This window comes from Ammospiza caudacuta, chromosome 16, assembly GCF_027887145.1.
Source record: "Ammospiza caudacuta isolate bAmmCau1 chromosome 16, bAmmCau1.pri, whole genome shotgun sequence".
Classification (NCBI taxonomy): Eukaryota; Metazoa; Chordata; class Aves; order Passeriformes; family Passerellidae; genus Ammospiza; species Ammospiza caudacuta.
In genome coordinates this window covers 13,138,583-13,159,879 of record NC_080608.1, presented here as the reverse complement: position 1 = coordinate 13,159,879, position 21,297 = coordinate 13,138,583, and positions in this window count along the sequence as shown.

Below are 21,297 nucleotides of genomic sequence, written 5' to 3'. Positions count from 1 at the left end.
CAGCCTGATTCAGGGCCACTTTCAGCCCCTGGGAGCACGTGCAGGAGGGATTAACCCCTCAGTCTCTGCCCACAGCCACATCCATCCCAAAGTGCCCATTGGTGATTTGGGCTCTCCCTGCTGATTCCTGATTTCACAAACCCCTTTGAGCCCAGGCAAAATACTTACAGGACTGATTAAATATCAAGGAAATGGGAAACTTGTTAAAAGTGTGGAATTTATATAAATACAGCATTATTAAAACAAAATGTGACTTTTAACAAGGACAGCTCTCTCAGCTGGGCTGTGTTTACCTTAATTGTTTCCCTCCATTAATTACAGTCTGAGAGGAAGACTTGTGCAAATTGAAATAAATTAATCGAATTTGTTTAGAGTTTTGTGTGTCTGGCTTATGGGGATTGCAATTAAGCTGGTATGTTTGGTGTATTAAATTACATTGCCCAGATCTATTCTTCCCTTTTCAAGCAGCGTGAACGTGAAAAGGCAGAAGTCAGTGACAATTAAAGGGTAAACAGGCAGTGTGAGTGATGGTGATTTTAGCTCCTGTGCCTCAAGAATTTCACTCTTTGCAAGAACTGAGGCTCATTCTGCAATAAACATATCACCAGCTCTGTGCTATGAAAGATAAAGGGGAGATGGTGGAGCAGAGACCAGGGCACATCCCAGCTCTGCCCTGGCAGTGGAACAGTGACGTGGGTGGGAGTTGAGTCCAATTCTCCAGGAAAATCAGGCTCTGTGACTCAGCAGCCTTGTGTGTGTTCCTGCTCGTTCCCACCAGCAGCTGCCCAGTACCACCCACGTGTGACACAGGGGAAGAGGCTTCCAGATATACCCAGGGCCTGGCAAGGTCTGTGAAAATGAGAAATTAAACGGGTAAAAAAAAAAAATGCATCTTCCTAATGGGGAGGGGAAGGGGATGCTCAGCCAGCAGAGAATTTACACCAGTTTTTTTTTTTTTTTTTTCAGGATGAGTGTTAAAGAGGAAACCCTGGTCTCATCCATGACTCAATGTTATCTGGTCTTGTCCCAAACAGCCACAGGAGCAGGCTGAGTGTGAGCTTGCTCCAAGACCCTCCAGCCCCATGGGGAAGTGCAGCCAAACTTCATGGGGAATTCCAGAATTCCAGCTCAGATGAAGGACAATGGTGCAGTTTCCTCTCCAGAGTAAAAGGAATACTGGGAACAGGAAAAAGAAAAAAAAGAGAACCCATCACAGCAGAAGATGGAGGCCAAGAAGAAGAAGAAGAAGGAGAAAGGCTGGACACACCCAGTTCCCTCCATCTTGCCTCCTGAACCCCCATACCATAAACCCCAAAATCTACTTTCCACCCTGTGATAACTTCACTATTATTCTACCCAAACTGTTGTGGCTTGCTGATCTTCATCTAAGGTTGGTAATTTGCTCCACGGGTCATAATCAAACCCACAGGTGTTCTGGGCTCTGTGCCAGGGCTTCTGAGCCCCCTGGCAGGGGTCCTGGCCATCCTGGACTGCCAGAGGGATGTTCTGGGTTCCCACACCCCACCGCTGCTCTGAGCCTTGCTCAGTCCAGAAGACCCACTGCTGTTTGTGTCCTGCTAAAACCCCTCCATCCCAACAGGAGCAGATTCCCATGGGAATTCCCACTGGCATCGCTGTGCAGAACAACCCTACACTGTTCCCACCTTCTCCCACTGCTCTGGGCTCTGCTGGGAGGGCAGCAGGACACAGCCTGGCCATAAATAGAGGGTGAGCAGGGATGCCAGGGCCCAGCAGTGTCTGGCAGAAATGTTTCCTGCGCGCAAACCTTTTCACCTGGCCATCTCCTGAGCCCTGATGATGTATGGAGTGGCTGGGCTGCAATAGGATTTCCACCCAGAATATTGGCTGGATGATAAAGGAGTCTGTCTGTGGTGATAATTGCACCATAAATAGCTCTGGCTTCGGCAGTGAAGAGTGAGGCATTAGAAAACCTCACCCTCTGGATTCCTCCCACCTCCTTCCATCTTCCTTACAGCTAACAAGCGGGGAGAGCTTCTCACCGGTTTTGAGCATCCACGAGAGGTTTATTGTGCTCAGACACAGCTGGGCACCTTCCTGCCCATAAATCTTCATAGCAGCAAAGGAGAGAGGGGGGAACAAAGCAGCCCAGCTGGGTGATCGCTGAAAAGCAGCAGGTAGGGCTGGGCTGTGGCTCAGCTGTCCCTGCTCATTGTCTCTGCTGCTGTCTCACTGCCTCCTCCAGGCTTCCCCTGGCTCTTCTGAGCACTCCTGGGCACTTGGGGTCTATCATCCTCCTTTGCTCCTCTGATGGAAACTGAAAACCTGCCAGCCAGCCCCAAACACTGAAAAATGAGCTCAAACTGGGGAGTGCTGTGGAAGTCAAGGCTGGAAAGAGGATAAATGTGACCAGATTGGAAGCTCTCCCTGGCTCCTGGCTTTTTGAGCCTGCAGAAAGCACATGGGTGCCTTGTCTTCTCCTCCCAAAAATTTTTTTTTAAAAACATGGGAAATGGATCTGACTTCACTGGTACATTTACCTGCTTTTGAATGCCAGAAGATATTGAAAAACAGAGGGTTTAACCCCTCCCATTAAATGCAGGTTCACCTGAGTTCTGTCCTCTGCACAGATTTACTCACTGCTCACACTCAGCCACGAGGAGCTTTGGGGAGTGCGGTGGAAATGGAAAAAGTGGTCAGGACTGAGTGGAGGCATCTCCTCATTAAATTTTATTCATGGGTCAGTGAATTGCTGCTGTGGCTTTTCCTTTTGGCATGTGCAGTGCCCAGATTTGCTGCAAATAGCTAAAGGATGGGCTGTGTAGCACAAATCCTTTTTACAAGCTTGGAGAGCCTGCAAGACCCTGGCCAAAATTTAAACCTTGAGGAGTCAGGTGTGCCATATCCCAAATGCTGTGAAAATCCCATTCTTGGTTCCAGGTCCCAGCTTAGAGGGGTTACAACATCCCACTGTAACTCAAACACACTGACATCACTAGTGTTTTCTAGGAAGGCTATTAAATCTATTTTTTTTTAGAATTTTGAAGGGTCCAGGAGTGATGAGGGAAAATTATTCTCCTTCCTGGACAATTTATAAAGCTCCCACAAATAGCTGCAGTAGGAGGAGGGCAAGTTTTATTCTCAGATGGGAAAAGAGATGCTTAAAAGGCAATTTTTAGAGGCATAGAACTGGGGTAAATCCATGCCCATTGTCCAGGAGAACCATCCAGCTGGGGCTCACACTGGCAGGAACAGGAGCAGCTCTCTCCTTCCTGCACACAGTGAGGTGAAGACTGCTAAGCAGGCAGAAGCTTTTCAGCTCCTGCACAAACCTATAAGCTCCCCAAACCTTCCTCTCCTGCACACCCAGCAAATCCAAATATAGAACATGATTTTTCTTCTTCTTCTTCTTTTTTTTTTTTTTTTTTTTTTTGCCATACAGGAGCATTTGAAGCAAAACTATTTACCCTGTTAAAGCTTTGGATTTGCAAGTTTAAAGCTTTCACAGTTCCAGGTGCACCCAAAAAGATAAGGGAGCCTGGAGGTACCCTGTTGTACCTGGAAATGGATAAATAAAGCTGTGATTAATTTGAAGGTAGCTCTTAATGCTCATTATTTCTTCATTATCTACTGCTATTATTACAGTGGCCTCACCTAAGCTGATACAGGATAGCACAAACCCCTTAAAGCAAACAGGGGAGAGTTGTAAGGAGCATTTGAAAATGCCAGAGATCCCAAAAGCCTGGGACCAGGGAGGGATCAGCAGTGTGTTCCTGCCACTGGCTGCTCCTCTGCTGATGCCAAAGCTGTGGCAGGGCCAGCAGGGCATGGCGTGTGCAGAGCACCAGTCCCTGCTGCAGGATCTCGCTGGGATTCCTGCGAAACCCGCGCTCCAAATCAGATCCCAGCATTTCCTTGGCTGGACACAGAGGGAGGAAGAGAACCAGGCAGGCTTTACAAAGATAATGAGCCTGAAGCAGCAGCCTGGGAGCAGAGGGATCTGTGCTCTGGATGACTCAGTGGGATGAGGCGAGTCAGGGCTTTGTGGGAGAAGCTTTGGAAGAAAGGAGCCAGGGCTGAGATGAGATTAATCAAGTGGCAGGAGCTGCCCAGACATGGCTATTCTTGGCTGTTTTATTAGAAGGGAGATTAGTGCCTATGGTTCCTCAAAACAAGTTTCAAGGCAATTAAACAGGCTTTTCAATGGGTTCCTTCCTTACTCAGCAGCTCTGCCTCATTCAGCCTGTCTGGATTTATGTGAGCTTGGATGCTCTGGGTCTGCAGGAGCAGGAAATCCTCGTGGGGCTGCAGTCAGTGCAAACTGCCCCATCCTGAGCTCTGTGCCCTGCTTCTCCTGACTTTTCCCTGGCAGCTGTTCTGTCACCTGAACAAGCAGCTCTTCCTCCTCCTGCCTGCTCCAGGCTGCATTTGAAAGTCTGTCACAGACATCTTTTTGTGAAAATCTTTTCTTTAGGACTTTTTTCCCTTCTGAGAAGCTGAGGCCTCAGAAGCAAAATGTAAACAATGGTTATCTGCTGCTGAGGAATGCAACAGGTGGATTTTTGATTGGGCCATCTTGAATGTTTACAATTAATGGCCAACCACAGACCAGATAGCTTGGACTCTCTGTCTGAGCCACAGATCTTTGTTATTCATTCTTTTTCTATTCTTAGCTTAGCCAGCCTTCTGAGGAACCCTTTCCTTCTATTTCTTTTTAGTATAGTTTAAATGTAATATATATATATATATCATAAAATAATAAATCAAGCCTTCTGAACATGGAGTCAATATTCTCGTCTCTTCCCTCATCCAAGAACCCCTGTGACCACTGTCACAAAATTCCTGTTGCCAAGAGGGGCTGAGGTGGGAGATTTGTGCCACCAGCATCCCAGATCATCATCAAGGACACAGGGCTGGTGCACCCACCAGCCTGCTCTGGGGTGGGCAAAGCAAATACAGCCAATTTCTGGCATAAAAAATTTAAAACCAGGCCCACATAATGTTTCTGTAGCTGCAACAAATGAGTTCCATGGTTTGGAGCTGAAATAAGCTGTCAGTGTTTGACTGTCTCTGGGAGTTAAAGTTTTATGCCAACGCTGGTGAGATTTTAGTCCAGGTCAGGAAAAAAAGACATCCACTCTGAAAATTATTAATTTTCTTGTCCTTATTTCTGAAAGTCATTCTCTGTGTTTTATTTTGTCAGCTTTCTCTCTCTCCTGAAAGCTCAGTACCACCCACAGCACAGGGTACTGCTGAGCTCTGGCTCTAAGTCAAATCTCCTGCCTTCAGGGAGATGGAAACTAATCAATGAGCAGTATTAAACAATTTGAAAGCCTCAATGATTTTTACATTTCCCACAAAGGTCAGAGTCCCCCTGGCAGCTCCACTGAGCTAAAGGTGGCAGAGGGAGGTGACATATCTCAGGAAAAAAAGCCCTCATTCCCCTGTTTCCTGCAGAAGATGTTTTCTTATGGTAAGGGAAAGATCCCACTGCTGAGCACGCTCAGGCTTCTGGGCTTGTGCTGAGCTGAATTTTGATTTTTCAGGAGCTCATGGGGAGCCTGGGCTGTCTCAGGTCTGGGCTTGCAGGGCTGGGTTTGCAGGGGAATGGGGTCCAGCTGCTTTCCCAGTGTCTTTTCCCAGTCTGAGGGGCTGCAGGGCTTTGCTGGGAGCAGGATGATGGATGCATCCAGGCTGCCCAGGGAATGTGGGATCCTTCAGCTGACTGAGGATAACTCACCTGCCCAGCAGCTGCTGCCTCCAGCTGCCTCAGGCTGGGGTTTCACTGGACAGGAGATTTTAGCCCAGATTCAGCCTTGATTTGGCACCTTGCCTCCCTTTCCAAAGGTGTGGGATGCAGGGAGGGCTCTCATGACTCACTCTTAAGGGAGGGTGCAGGATCCAGCCCAGCCCATGGGAGCAGAAAAGTCGCAGAAATAGAAACCTTGAAGTATACCCCCATCTCCATTGTTTTTCTCTGTACAGGCCCTTCTATTCCTCTGGCAGCAATAAGAATTTTAATAATTCCAACGTGAAGATTAAGTTTCTGATTTTGCACTTATTTTTTTCTTTCTGAGCAATCTTAACAAGTCACTTCTCACTAGGTCCAGGACTTGTGTCTCTGTTTAAGGATGATTACACTTAATTTCATTTCTACATCCAATAATGTGAAAGGGTTGATAATATTGAGCACCAGCGTGAGAGGCTCCCTAAAGGGAGACCAGTAATCAGTTGATCCTGTTTCCATTCTAATAGCAACCTGGTTAAAACCTAAATCTTTTATTTTGAGCTTTCCTGGCAGCGCTGACACAATAGTTCAATCCAGCTAGAACTGCTCAAGACCCTTTTGTATTTAAGGTTTGTAAAAAAAAAACCCACTGCAATTAGCAAAACAAGGGGGGTGGAACAGCAGGAGAAAAGGACCTTGAATGATGCCAAGCTGCAGCAAGGCAATGCTCACTGGGTGGAAAGCCAAGGAGCCAGCAGATTCTGGAGATTGCTGGGAGCCATTGCCTTTCCCATTCCAATTATTTCTCTCAGGTGCATTGTTAACTGGCAGAAGTTGGTCCCCTTCAAGTTTATTGACAAGCAATATATTCTTAGAAAGGATGGGAATCAGCAGGTGCTAATTCCATCTCAATGCCCCTCCTCTCCCACCCCAGTTACTGCACCTGGTTACGCACCACGGTTATGAACTTAATGTGCAAAGTTAAATGTAAACAGGATTAAAAAAAAATCTTAGCAATTATAAAGCACTTGAAAGCATTCTCCCTCCTCCACTTTGTTAGCAGACTCTTCACTTTGCCTGTCTTGCACATCCAGCATTGCAGTAACTTTCTGGGATAGCTTAACTCATTCCAGGCATTTCAGCCAAAAAGGAGCATCAATTTCTGTGGCAGAAGTGGCATGAGAAAATGGAAAGTATTTGTCTTTATTTAACAGAAATGGGGAAGGAATAAAAGAAAACTTCATTAAACTGAATTAAAAAATGTCAGGTGAAGGTTTTTCTCCTTAAAACCAAGGACAAACATTTCTTAAAAATTCTGTGACTTCAGAGGAAGACAAAGCCACAGCTGTAATTGCCTTTACCTGAGCAGAATTTGACTGTCAATCTGTAGTCCTTGGTGATGTGCTTCTGTGCTGTTATAATCTGAGAGTTTTTATTCTGAGGGCTTTGGCAGAGATGTTTAATTATCCATCTCATTTGGACCATTTCAGGTTTGGTGGAGGAAAACATCAGCACCATAATTCCCATAGGATGGGGATTTAAAATATACATTAGGTCAGCATTTAGGGATAAAGCCAGAGTTTCTGTGGGGTGCTCAGATCCTCCTTAGTGCAGCTAAACAACAGCTCTGAAATATTGTGCCTTGGTGCAAGCATCTGTCATCAGAGGCTCACAGTGTGTGAAGGCAGCTGGAGCTGATTGACCCCCCTGGCCCTGAGGCAATGATTGACTCTGAACACAGCTCACTCCTCCTCAGCTGCCCAGAGAGGAGCTGCTTGCTGTCAGAAACAGCACAGTTAGCTGGAATTGGGGGGCATTTAGGAAAATCCAGATCTACGGGAGGGCGATCCACTGCTTGTGCCCTGCCGAGCCTGCCCAGTGCTCCTGCTGCGCACCAGGTGTTGGCATTTTGGTGCTTGCAGCTATAGCTGTACTTCAGAGTTTTCAAAGGGATGCAGAAATTGCTCAAGAATAAAGCTAATTGGCAGCAAGTCAAAGTTCTGGCTGGCAGGAGGAACAGCTTGGCCTGAAGGGACCTGGTGGCTGCTGTGGGTGCAATGTCCCCACAGAGTGCATCAGGGCCATTGCTCCCTCACCTTGGCCACCACAGCAGAGGCAGGGGCTGGCTTGCAGGGCCACAAGGAGCTGCCTTAGCCCAGCCAGCCGCTGCTGACATGCACATTCTGCTTTCTAATTTGCCTGAACTCTCAGCGGGCCGGCACCTTCTAATTTGCTGTTTGTTGCTGCTCTGCTAGAAGTCCAGCTGATTGCTCTGTTGGTGCCAGCAGATCAATCTCACTGAAATAGACTTATTTTTCTTCTCATCTTGAAGAGGTTAGTTTTCCAAACATCTGTGCTAACCTGCTGAGCTGAGTGAGATTGCTCTCTCTCCCTTGTGCTGCTCTTGTGCGCTGCCAGGCACATCCTCAGCCCAGGGCAGGGCTGCAAGAGAGACCTGAGGCTGGCCAGCCGCTGGATTTTTATGTGTGTGGTGGGAGAATGGTGAGGAAGGAACACACAGAGGAAAGAAATCCAGAGAACTATTTTCAATGTCATTAGTTTTACAGTTTATTAAATTGAGTTTGTCTCGACAAGATGTGGTGGGAGGCCGTGCAGGCTGGGCTGGCACAGAGCAGCCATGGAAGGAAGGACAGCCCAGCACTGCAGAGGTGGGGCTAGCACACCTCTCACCTCAGGAGAACTTTTTGGGCCTCTAAATTTAAAGGTCTGCTCAATCCAGCTCTCTGGGATCATTTGCACATTGCAGTCTGTGCACGCCTTGTTAAAGGAACTCATCTGCCCTATTCCAGCTCCCTGTTCCTCTCACTGAGTGCAAACACACATTGTCCTCCTCAAGCTTTGTACTGGACAGCTGAGCTCCTGCATCACCCCCTGTGCTCCCAGGGATCAGGAGCTGCTCCAGCTCTGTGCATTCCTGATGTTTGCTGGCACATCTGTAGGGCACAGGATGGATTTTGCACGTAAGGCATCATCCAGCCTTCATGGGACCACCCTTCCAGGGGAAACAAGTGACTCCTGCAGCCTGACCCCCTGTCAGAGAGGGGCTCAGCTGCTGCCTGGGGAGGTGGGAGGTGGGCAGGGGGCAGTGCCTGCTCAGCCCCTTCCTTTGCTCAGCCCCTTCCTTTGCTCAGCATCCACACTGACTGTGGCACACTGCTAATGCAGCAAAGCTTTGCTTCTGCATTGCATCTTTAGAAGGGTTAGGGCAGAAATATCCTAGAAACCCAAGAAATAACTGTCATAAAGGAAGAGCATGTAATTTAGAACATTTTAAAAAAACCCAAGTCATTATTTCCTCAACACCAGAATTTGCTGAAAGCACTCCAAGTTCTGTTTCGCGAGTGCCACGGAACAAAATAATTGTGCAATTAGTAATGCATCTCACACTCCATGAAATGAAAGATTTTTTACTTTCAACAAGTACAAAATGTAGCATTTTGCTTTCCCATGGTGGGAGAGTGCTGGCCATTCCTTCCCCTCCTCCCTTTTTAACTGCACTGCAGTACGTAATTAATAAAGATAATAATAAGCACGCTTCACAAAGCAGGAGGGATGGGAATGGCACAGGATGGCTTGGCATTGCCAGAGCAGCCAGCAGCTCCCAGATATTAATTACAGCTCCCCGTGGAGGAGCTGTGCCCTCTCCAGCCCTGTCCAACACTGCTCCAAGGCACTGTGACACTGGGGCTGCTTGCCCAGGGTCAGGCTGGGGTGGGAGCCCAAGCAGGGCTTGTGTCTGCAGCCAGCAGCTCCTGCTTGCACAAGAGGGCTGCTGTGAATTCACTCACCAGAGAGGTGTTTCTGAGTTCCAGCATCCCCTTCAAGAGACCAGTCCGTGCATGACAGCAAACATCCCCTTGGTGCTGGCCTGGCCCGTGGAAAAGCTCTGTCATGACTTGCCTGGTTGGTATTTGGAGGCACACAAAGCTGTTGCCTGGGTGATGGCATCCTCCTCCCTGCTAGGCGCTGCTGGATAAGCTGCTCTCCCTGCTCTTCAGCTCACACTGAGCCTGCTGCTGTGATGGGCAGCTCTCCCAAACCCCTTTCAGAAATTCTCCTCCCCAGCAGTGAGCCCCTCTCCCCTGGCTGCTCAGCTGGGTGTGCTGGGAGAGGGACAGGAGTGTGACCGTGTTCACAGGGGTGCTTGGATGAGGGAAGAGATGAGGATCTGACTCCATGTTTCAGAAGGCTTGATTTATTATTTTATGATACATATTACATTAAAATTATACTAAAAGAGTAGAAGAAAAGGCTTCGTCAGAAGGCTGGCTAAGCTAAGAATAGAAAGGAATGATAACGAAGGTTTGACTCGAACTCTCTGTCTGAGCCAGCTGACTGTGATTGGCCATTAATTAGAAACAACCACATGAGAGCAATCACAGATGCACCTGTTGCATTCCACAGCAGCAGATAACCATTGTTTACATTTTGTTCCTGAGGCCTCTCAGCTTCTCAGGAGGAAAAATCCTGAGGAAAGGATTTTTCATAGAACGTCTGTGATAGAGGAGCAGCAGGGCCATGGCAGTTTGCAGCGACCACAGGGGTGGGATGCAGGAGCAGAGCTAGGCCTGGATGGAGCAAAGCACCATGGAGCAAAAGGAGATGAGGGATGCAGGAGTAGAGCTGTGCCTGGATGGAACACAACAACAAAAGGAGATGTGGGATGCAGGAGCAGCACCTGGCTGGGCACTGCACAGCACTGGTGACGCCAGAGCCTGGCAGAGTGAGAGGCTTTGGTGTGGATTGGAGCCATGGGGGCACCAAGGGAGCTGTGAGCTGCAGTGGGCAGGAGAGTGGGGCAGGGCAGGAGCTGGGCATACCTGGGGATGAGCTGCAACACAAGGACAGGCTCAAGCCCAGCAAGGGTTTGCTCCCAGCCGTGATGCAGAAGAAGGAGATCCAAGGATGGGGCCTGTTGGACTCAGCCCTGCAGCTTCAGCTGTGAATCACTGACCTTCAGCCGCAAACCAGCACCATACAAGCAAGCTGATTTAATTAAACATATTTAAATTGCTTTGTACACCACGCCATACTCAGTTCAGCTGCGAGAAGGGCGATGGGGAATTTAACTCTGAGGCTGCACCTCTGCCTTGTGGCTACCCAGGGCATCTCTGGAGCCATCCCTCATCCCTCATCCCTATCCCTGTCCCTGTGCCCAGCCCTGCAGCTCGGGTTTCCATGGCATGCCGGCAGGCAGGGAGGGCAGCCCGGCAGGGATCTGAGCAGGGAGAGGTGTTTTTTGGTGCATGCTAACGAGGTGGAGCCTGGCAGAGCACGGAGCCAGCAGGGGAGGGCAGGCAGGAGCCGGGAGCAGCTTATCGCTCCTCGGCACGCAGGGAGGCGCCAGGAGCCGGGGGCTGCTGCATAAATAAATAAAGCCAACATCAAACACCTCCAGCGCCTGCGGTTCCCGGCCCGTGTGCCTTCCCCAGGGGTCCCAGCTGCGTTTTCCCTCCAGCAGCTGCAGGCGGGGGTGCTGAGATTGCTTTTTGCCTAAAACTAAATTGCCTTGGAGATTAAATGCTGCTGCAGTCACAGAAAAAACAGAGCCATGGGGGCTGGAGCAAGGCCTGGCAGTGTGATAAAAAGCCCATGGACTGTTTTTCCCTGGAAAGGGAAGGCTTGTGCCAAGAAAAATCTGGAGGACTTGGGTGTGAAGCCAAAGGCACTCAGGGTGCTGCCGTGGTGTGAGCAGTGCTGAGTCCCCTCATGTGGTCTAACAATTACTGGAATACCAAAGCCAGAGCAAAAAACCTTCTATAAAGTGGCACAGGAGGGGTCTGGGCCACCAGCAGGCAGGGACCCTCCTGGCCCAGCCCTCCTTGTGTGAGCAGCTGCTGCAGAACAGCATTTTTTGGGAGTGCTGGGGTTTGGGGTCACAAGCGGGGCGCTCGGAGCTGGGGTTACATGAGAGGAGGTGTTGCCAGCTGGGGGCTGTTGCAAGTCATGAATGGGACGGGACTGCTGCGGAACGTGCCCTGAGCTGTTCTATTTTTCAGCATCAGTCTCATTACATGGTTACGACAATGGGAAGATGCTAGCAGCTCACATCCCAGGCAGCAGACTCAGAACTTAATGTTACAACTCACTTTATAAGTTTTTTGACTAATCACACAAAGCAAAAGCACATTGACAGTAGTTCTTGGAGCTGGGTGCTCCAAGAATGGATCAACAGCCCTCAGTATAGAAGTCTTCCTATAGCGTTTCTGTGCTCATGGAGGCAAACAAAGGCAAGCCAAGCTTTGTGCATGGAGCCCTACCAGCTTTCCTTCCCTCTGGAGGGGAAGAGGCAATGCTATCCTAGTTACTTACCCAAGATCTACCTCAAGCTTTCCTTTTTTCAGTTGCTCTGCATCATTTTGGGTTCCCCAGCCTGCCCAAAGCAAGTCTCTCACTTCCTTCTAGCTGCTGCACTGCCCATTTTTAGCTTGTGCCTCACTTCACCAGGCAAATGCCAAGCTGCACCACAACTTCCTGTCTTGGTCTCCTAACAAACTTTTTTTTTGGCTCCACAGATTGTGTTTCAGGTGTGATGTGAAGCTTCACTGCAATCCAATCAAACCAACAGCCCCTGGCTGGCCATTGCTATTCAGAAAAAATCTCTTCCAGTGAAGTTATCACTTCAGCAGGCTCAGAGGAGAAGCTTTATAAGGCATCTGAGGATTTTCATGCTAATGATTTCCAGTCCATCATCAGTTCCTCACTGCTTGAGTTTCACCTGCCTGGTGAATCAGTGATTTCTATCCTGAGATCTCTTTCATCTCTTGCCATCCTGGAAGAACTAGATAATAAAGAAGTGGAGAAAAAGCAAAAAGAAAGATTTTAGCCCCAGATTAAGAGATGTCAGAGTCTAGGTCATAAAAACCCCTACACTTTGTACTTTTTATCCAAGACACTTCTGCTATTTTAAATGGTTTTGAGATCAGTTATAACGGAATGGGAATGAAGATCATAATTTCAATTTGCTCAAATATCAGGTGATAGAGAGCTCAGAAAACAGGTTCAGGGTTTCAGAGGGAGCTAGAAGGACCAAGAAATCTGGAGAGGCTCCATCTGATTACAGGGAAGTTGAACACCTGGTTAGTACATCTCCTTCTCACTGGCAAAGTTTCAGCAGTGGTGAAATCCTGTTTATCCCCATCCATAAATAAAACCCCCAAACCAGAAAACCAGTATTAGAAGTGATTATCCCTGGACAGGTTGTTATCAAAAGGGGGCAGGGAGGGTGAATTTACCCTGATGACACGTTTATCTCGACGATGTTTTCCCAGAAGCTCTCCAGAAGAGCTGCCAGCCTGCCCCATGGCCCTGCTTGCTGTTCCCCAGAACATTTTGCCTCGTGAGATCAGCACCAAGCACAAAATTCCTGTCAGAACTGCACTGGGGGGGGGGGGGGGGGTCTCTGTGGAATGATGCATTCCTGCATCATTCCAAGCACAAAATTCCTGTCAGAACTGCACTGGGGGGTCTCTGTGGAATGATGCATTCCTGGTGCTGCCTGGATTAGACCCACCTCCATCCTGCCTTCCTTGCTCCAGAACAAGCTGGGCTTATCAGGCTCCTCTCATGATGCTTTTGCTCAGTTTCTGGCAGGAGGGCGAGCTTTGTCTTGCAGTCCCTTTCAGTTTTGATGTTTTTTCCCTTCCCCTGCCTCCTCTCCTACGCCCATGTGCCACCATCCTTTGATGATCCTCTCCTATTAAAGACTGAAGGGGATTTGCCACGTGTCACTTTCAAAGGTCCAGGGGCAGGAAGCTTTAATCGCCAGATTTTTCACACAGTGTGTTAAAATTTATTAAAGTCAGTTCCTCTGATTTCCCTTTAATGAGATGACGACTGTGTGTATGAGATAACATGAGGTTCAAATGGTGGCAAACTCAGAGAGGGTTTAAGCAATCAGACCAGGAAAAAGAAAAAAATAAAGCCCAAACCTGCGCTAGATCTCATGTCTTAAGGACTTACTCTGCAACTTAATTTAAAGGTACAAAACTGGGATCATTCTTCAAATGGTACAGCAAGGCTGGCAGTCTTGTAAAGGGCTTTCCTTGAGAAAGGGAGCAGGGGTGGGCTTTGGGTATTGTTTGATTTTTGAGACACTTTTGACTTTTCAGTCACTGTTTCTCTGTGGCTGTCCCTGTGGAAACAAAGATGGGGTGATCAACTACCTGGGGCTCACCCAGCACCTGAGGAAATGCTTTAAATACAATTCCTTGTGCTCAGTGTTACTGGGGTGTGAGAGACTTATCCTGTGCTCCAGCAGCCCTGGGCAGCACTGAAGAGTCAGAGGCAGCAGGGAGCTAAACCCTGTGTTTGTTAGCCCTAAACCCTGTGTTTGTGAGCCCAAACCCTGTGATAACTACCACAAATCCTGTGTTTGTGAGCCCAAACCCTCTCTTTGTGAGCCCAAACCCTGTTTTCACCAGCCCAAACCCTGTGTTCATTAGCCCAAACCCTGTATTCATTAGCCCAAACCCTGTGTTCACTAGCCCAAACCCTGAGTTCATTAGCCCAAACCCTGTGTTCACTAGCCTAGACCCTGTGTTCGTTAGCCAAACGCTGTTTTCATTGTCACAAACCCTGTTTTCACGAGCCCAAACCCTGTTTTCACCAGCCCAAACCCTGTGTTCATTGTCCCAAACCTTGTATTCTCTAGCCCAAGCCTTGTATTCACAAGCCCAAACCCTGTTTTCACCACCCCAAACCCTGTGTTCACAAGCCCTTGCAGCATGGGCCATTGCCCCAAGATCCCACATAACCCCACCGCCAGCCCAAACCAGCTGCAAGTGAGACCACCTGAATCTGGGTAAAAAGAAAACCTCTTCCAAACTGGGACACACTAAAAAATTAAAGCCTTTGAGAAAAGAAAGCAAAAAAAGCACTGAAAAGCTGAACTTTTTGCCGTGGCCACCCTGGCTGCTCCCCTCCCTCTCCTCATTTCCCCCCTCCTCCTTTCCCTTTCTGCTACCTTCACATGGGATTCTGCTGCCCTACTTTTGTCCAGCCTTCTCCTAGAGATAAGATAAACGCTATTTTCAATTAACAAGACTTGATTGCTGAAAGCAATAGGAGGCAGTTCGTTTAGACCCAGCAAATTAATTGAAATCTAAATGTACACATAGTATTGCAGGGAGAGCAATTATCCCTCCTTTGGCCCCTGCCACGCAGGCAGCTGGGCTGGGCTGAGCTCTGTGAGCAGGAGGAGCTCATGTTCACCCTCCTGTCTCCTGAAGTTCCTCCCTCAGCTGCTTTTAGCCCATTTCCAGCTTGCAAGAGGAAGTTCTGCGTGGCTCTGACTGGAAATTGGAGCAAGAGGATGTGTCCTGGGACTTTGGCGCTGGTGGGATGCAAAGTTGTTCTGTGAACATCAGTCAGACATGATGAGATCTTCCCTTCTCACTCCTCTCCTCCTTAGGGAGGGCTTGTGCTGCGTGTGAGAATGGAATATGTGCAATATCCACCAGCTGAGAGGATTCCCTGCCCTTTGCAGCATTTACCAGCACGATCACTTCAGGGCACATGGTGGGAGCTGAGACCTTGGGAGCTCACTGCTCCTTAAACTGTGTTTACACATGACAAACAGCAGAGGGAAGGAGGGCAAAACAATCAGCCAATGAAAGAAATATTCCATCCTAAGAAAGATCTTCCATGACTTTGGATGCCCAAATGCTTTTGGTCCTGCTGATGGAGCCATTGTGGCTTCTGTACCACCAGGTGCCTCAGGAGCTGGACTTGTTCCCTCCCGTCACCTGAGGGACACCTCTCAGCACTCTTAGAGTGCCTAGAGCTAGAGACTAGAGTACAGGGATAAACCTTGGAATGTTTTCTTTCCTAAAAGGATGAAAATGGAAAACCTCGGAAACTGCCCAAGCACTGAGGAACACCCAGAAACTGACCAAGCACTTCCACTTTGGACATCTCTCCTTCAAAGGACTGCTCAGAGCTTCACGGCTGTCCTGAGGGGTGCACTGTGAATGTGCAGCACCTAGGCATGGATCTGAGCAGCAAGGAGACATCCCCTCACCCCACAGGGTCATCCCTGGCCTCACTGTCACATCCCACAGCTCTTAGAGACACCTCACTAAAACCCACAGCTCCACAATTTATATACCAGGGCACTGTAGAAAACAACCAGCTCCAGCACAGGATCCACCCAGAAGTGTTCCAAAGCAGCAATTACAATCCAGCCTCTGCTGGAGAGCTAACAAACCCATATCACATTTTCCTTGCTGCACCTGCTGCCTCCAAGCCAACTGGCACAAAGATGGGGCTTTCTTATTCCTGCACAAATGTTGCTTTCAAGCTTTCCCTCCCTGCCAGGCGTGGGAGGAGCCCCCTGTGTCAGCCCAGAGGATTTCTGAGGATTTCTGCTCTCATCCTGGGAGCCAGCACAGCTGGGGCTCCCGTCAATCCTCTCTCACCCTTGGGAGCTGCTGAACACGGGGCTGGAGCCGTGTCCCAGTTCCAGAGCTGGCAGCTCTGGAGGGAGCCAGGCTCCTAACTGACCTCTCCTGATACAAAATTCTGGGCCCAGAAGGACTAGCCAACCTACAGCCCACAGCAACCAAAGCTGCCACCACCCTCCACTCCAGCCTAATCAAAGCTTACTTAGGATCATTCGCCTTATCCGTCCTCGTCATCCTCATATCCACATACAGAAACAACCAATGGCCCTCAACCTTCGTAAAAACCACCAAATCCTGAAAATGATCGATGCCCTAATCAACCTCCCAGCACCATCAAATATCTCAACATAATGAAACTTCGGATCTCTATTAGGCGTTTGCTTAATCACTCAAATCTCACAGGTCTTCTGCTGGCTATACACTACACAGCCGACACCTCCCAGTTTTCAGGGAGCAACTGAGGCTCATGAAACCCCAAAGTGGCACCTCTGGAGCTGGCAGCTCTGGAGAGAGCCAGGCACGTTTGCAGGGAGCAGCTGAATCTCATGAAACCCCAAAGTGGCACCTCGGGAGCGCCTGGCATTTCCTGCTGCTGCCGGCGGGGACGCGGCTCCTCGGAGGAACTCGTTATGCACCAGCATCTGTTCCATCACCTCCCCTCTCTTCCCTTCTCCTGTCTGCCAGCTCAAAGTGTCCTTGGCCCCTTCTCTGTCTTGCTTCCCTCCCCGTCTCAATTTCAGAGCAGATTTCCCAGGCAGGGGTGAGGAACATCTTGGAGACGCAACTTGGGCCCAGCTTTTCCAGGGAGGGAGGAACCCTCTTGCTCTTGGTGCAGTAACTTTCTAAATAAGGTTATGGACTCTTGGGACAGCTCAGAGAAGACATTTCCTAGACAGAGGCTGTTTAGGTGACAGTGGCCACTGCACTGCTGGTAGGCACAAACATAAGTGGAACTGGAAAGTATTTCCTGCAATATTGCATTCCCAGTAATTCCAGTTTCAGGTCAGATTTCCCCATGATGGCTGGCCAAGATTGTGCATAATATTTTTGGAATCGTGAGGTTTTTTCCACGTGGAATTCTTGCTGTGACCCTTGAATATGCTTGGGTTTTTTTAACTTTCCTTTTTTAATGACTGCACAGCATATTGTCCCATTAGGGGCAAACATCCTCATTGTGATCAGTCAGCATATCTAGATCTTCATCTGCTCTTTCCAGCAGCAGGGAGTCTTGCAATCAGTCCCTCAATCATGATGTCAAACCACAGCCTTTCATCCTGTCTATTCCCCAAATTTAAAGTCTTTCAATTCTCCATGTGATTTAACAGTGGTTGCAAGATAAATCTTTCAGAGAAGCTCTATATGTACGTTCCTTGCACTCAGTTATGCTTTGCAGTACAACTCATTATCTTCTCTTTAGATGTCTCACTTTGACAACTTTTCTTTTATAGTCTTCATTTTAGCTAATGAGCTCCCCCACAAAAATCAAATGTTTTTATGAAGCTCATTTACATTAAACCTACCACACCTCCCTCCCTTAGAAACACAAGCAGCTTCAGAAGAAAAACAGACCAACAAAACAAATCACAGCAGTCTGTCGGAGTCTATCTTTGGGGAAGCACAGAGGGTTTTTTCTCTGGTTTGCAGCCTGCTTGCACAGGTTTGGTTGTTTTTTCCTGGCCTGGAGTTAGGCTCCATCTTTTCTTCCTGCCACACAGCACTACCTGATGCACTACAGTTACCAAAAAGTATTTTCCGACCTGCAAAGTAATTGGTTTTGCTCATTTCAGGGCATGCATTTTGGAGTTTTGACAGAAAGTCTCCCTTTGCAATGTCCTAATTCCTGTTAATGTCATACCCCTCCCCTTTTCACCAGTCTTATGAAGCCCCAGACACATAATTCAGCTGTTTTCAGGCTCTGTTTTGACCCCTTTTAATCTGCCTCCCATTATTCCTGCCCAGCAGCCTCCTGTCTCTGTCAGCAGCTGAAGAGCTCTGTGCTGTTGAGGGGATTAAGCACCAGTCCCACAGGCTGGGATAAGGAAGCTTTTCCTGCCTACACTCCTGCTTGGGGAACAGCTCAGAACCAGAAGGAGGAAGGCACTGAGAGTTTCCCCTCCCACCCATGGCATTAAAAGCAGTGAGTGTCTTTTCCCCCATCCTCCCCACAGCTGCAGGAGATGGGAAGTGACCTGTCCTTCCACCTGGACGCCTGGACTTCTCATGGAGCACCACTGACCCCATGAAAATCTTTCTGTTTGCATTTTTTAAAAAAAGAAACAGGAGATGCAACCCTTTCTGTGCCAATTGTTCTAAAAGAGGATCCAGGAATTACAGGAGTGGTGTTCAAGCTCCCTTCCTGCTTTCTGGTTAATCAGCAAATGTACTAAAAATGTGGCATATGGTCTGTGAGGGGTGGGGAGATTTCTCTTACACCAGAATGAAAACACTTCTTCATATGAAACCTAAAAGCTGATCACACTGTGGTCATGTGGCTGTGTCAGGATCCTGTCAAAATATATTGCAGCAGAGATGGAGATACGTGGCATCTTGCAGAATTCTGCCAGATGTCTGGTGGGATCTCACAGGGGGATGTTGGAGCCTAAAGTTTGCTTACGAGTCTCTGCAAGTGTGTGGCTTGTGACTGCAGCTCTAACCCATCTCCCTTCAGGAATGCCAGAGCTCTGGCTGGGGCAAGCTGGCCACAGAGGGGTTAACTTAGATTTCCCTTTGATTGCTCAGTGAATGCAGTAGTTTAATTGCTTTCCTTTGGAAAGGACAATTAACAGCACCAGGAGTTATCCTTTTATCTTGCCATATGGATTATCACACCAAAGGGCATTGATGAGGCCATAAAGGTCCTCTGGTTTATTTCTGCAAAGAGCTGATCTTTGTGCTCATATTTGATTTTTTACTGTGGGGTTTTCTCTGCACTTTTAAATGGAACCTGGATGCACGCAGTGCAAACAGGAATGATCACAATGCTCTCTTTGAGCATATCAATTGCTGCCCATTTGGGGAGATCAATACTTTTTCTAAAAGATCTTGCGAGGTTAGATTGCTTCCAATATTTCCCCTAATGTCAAAAAGTCCATCAGGAGCTGGGAGTATACACAACTCACTGTAATTCAACTGCTTCCTTAGAGAAAGAAAGTTTTCCCAAGTCTTCACCTTGTATCTTCTCATTCAGCTGAGCCAGGACCTCAGCACACAAATGGGAAAAGTGTGAGACCTTGTGACCTGTTGTCCATTTTGTCACCATTTTGTGGCCATTTGGTGACCATTTTGGGTTCATCTTGGGTGTAGCCCCTGGCTGGGCTCTTGCGCTGCTCAAGGTGGATCTCTTGAGGCCTCCTAATAAATCTCTACTTTATTCTTTAACTCCATCAGTCTCTGTTCTGGGTCAGCCTTCACAAGGCATCAGAGGTGCTGCTGAAATCACTGCATGGCACAAGCCCTTGGCTGCAGGAGCTGGGGATCACCAAACCACAGCAGCCTCATCCCCTGTGGGCTCAGGCAAGGGCAGATTTGATGTCCCTGCCATGGTGAGGCTTCTGGGTGTGTGGGGTTGCTGGTGCCACTTATCCCTGCTGAGGGGTGAAGATGGGGCGGAAAACCCATGGCTGCCACTGGTGATGGTGGTTTTCTGTGAATGCTGTGGCTTTGCAGAGTGATGCAGTGGGTGGATTTAGGGTTGCTGCAAAAGGGATGTGTCACCTTTCCTGCTGCCACAGCTGCAGGCCCATGCTAGCACCCTCCTGGTGTTAGTGGAGAGAGCTGGATCAACCCTAGAAGGAGCTGAAACACTTCTGCATTCATATTTTGGTTTATTTTTGTCTTTTTTTGTTGTTTTTGGACATTTGTCCCGAGCCACTCTGCAGCCAATACTCCGGGAGCTGGTGTAAAGGCATCGTCCTTTTCCATCCCTGGTTCAAGTGGGTTGTGAGGCCACCCACCCACCTGGGACTGGTGCATTCCTGCATCTACAGACCCTCTGGTGGGACCAGGTCTTTGCAAAGGAGATCTGGGCCATAATACCTTATGGAATTATGGTAAATAATAAAACCACTGCAGCATCCCTCCAGATGCCAGGGCTGGGGATCTCTTTCTTTGTTTTTTGTGTGCTTTTGTTAAAGTGAACAGACAAGGAGCTGAGTGAGGGCTCAGCTGTGTGCACAGGGATGTTGGGCAGGGAGGAGGGCAGAGGGGTGGGAGGGAATAACCCCCAGAAAATGCTGCTGCCCCTCCAAACCCTATGGATCACTTTGCAGTGACACTTATAGACAAGGAGCATTTTCTTGAACAAATATGGATCTAATGGATTAGGTCTGATCTAATTATGCATTCTGCATTAAGCCCATGCTCCCACTGTCTGTGGCTGCTAGCATAATTAAACTTAATGTACTTTTAATGATGTCTTCTTAACTCATGCATTCATATATTATTAGAATCAAACAGGACGAGCTGTCACGAGTCCAGGAGAGCTCTTCCAGCAGCTCCTGATGGGACTCATGTTGAAATATTAATAATGCAGATTTCAAGGTTACCAACATTGGTTTTGAAGTGAGGAAAGCTCGTCATGCAGTTTGAGCTAATCTGAGGCAATAAACCGGCTCCCCTTTCAAGTTCAGCCTCTTCCTGTCTTTCACATGTGCTCCTGGGAGCAGAGGAATTTAAGTTTTACTTGGAAAAGATGTTAAGTAAGTGAACTGCTCAGTGGGCAGCAGCTTTCAGAGAAGCTGGGACAGGAACTCTGTGGGCACCTTTTGGGGATTGAGGGATGTTTTGTCCTGGCCTCAGTCCTTTTCCTGCTGCTTTTCTGGAAATTGGGAGCAGTTTGTTTTAGATCTGGCAGTAAGAAGGCAAACTAATTTTATTTCTGATCCTATGTGATCCAGTGAGACCCTCCCAGCCTCTGCTGGCCTTATCCATAGCCCCCTTGGTGCAGGGAATATGCTCCCTTTGGCTGTGCCCCCTTTGAGAAGGGGTCTGGGGAAACATTGCCATTGCTGCCCTGGCCCCAGCATCCTTCATGAAGCAGGCTACAACAATGAAATGTTGGGCTTTCCCCTCTTTTTCCTGTTTTTATGCAAACTTTTTCTCAATGAGCCAATGGCCTGGCAGACAGGTTGTGTTCAGAGCTCCTGAGAGCGAGCTGTGAAATCGTCT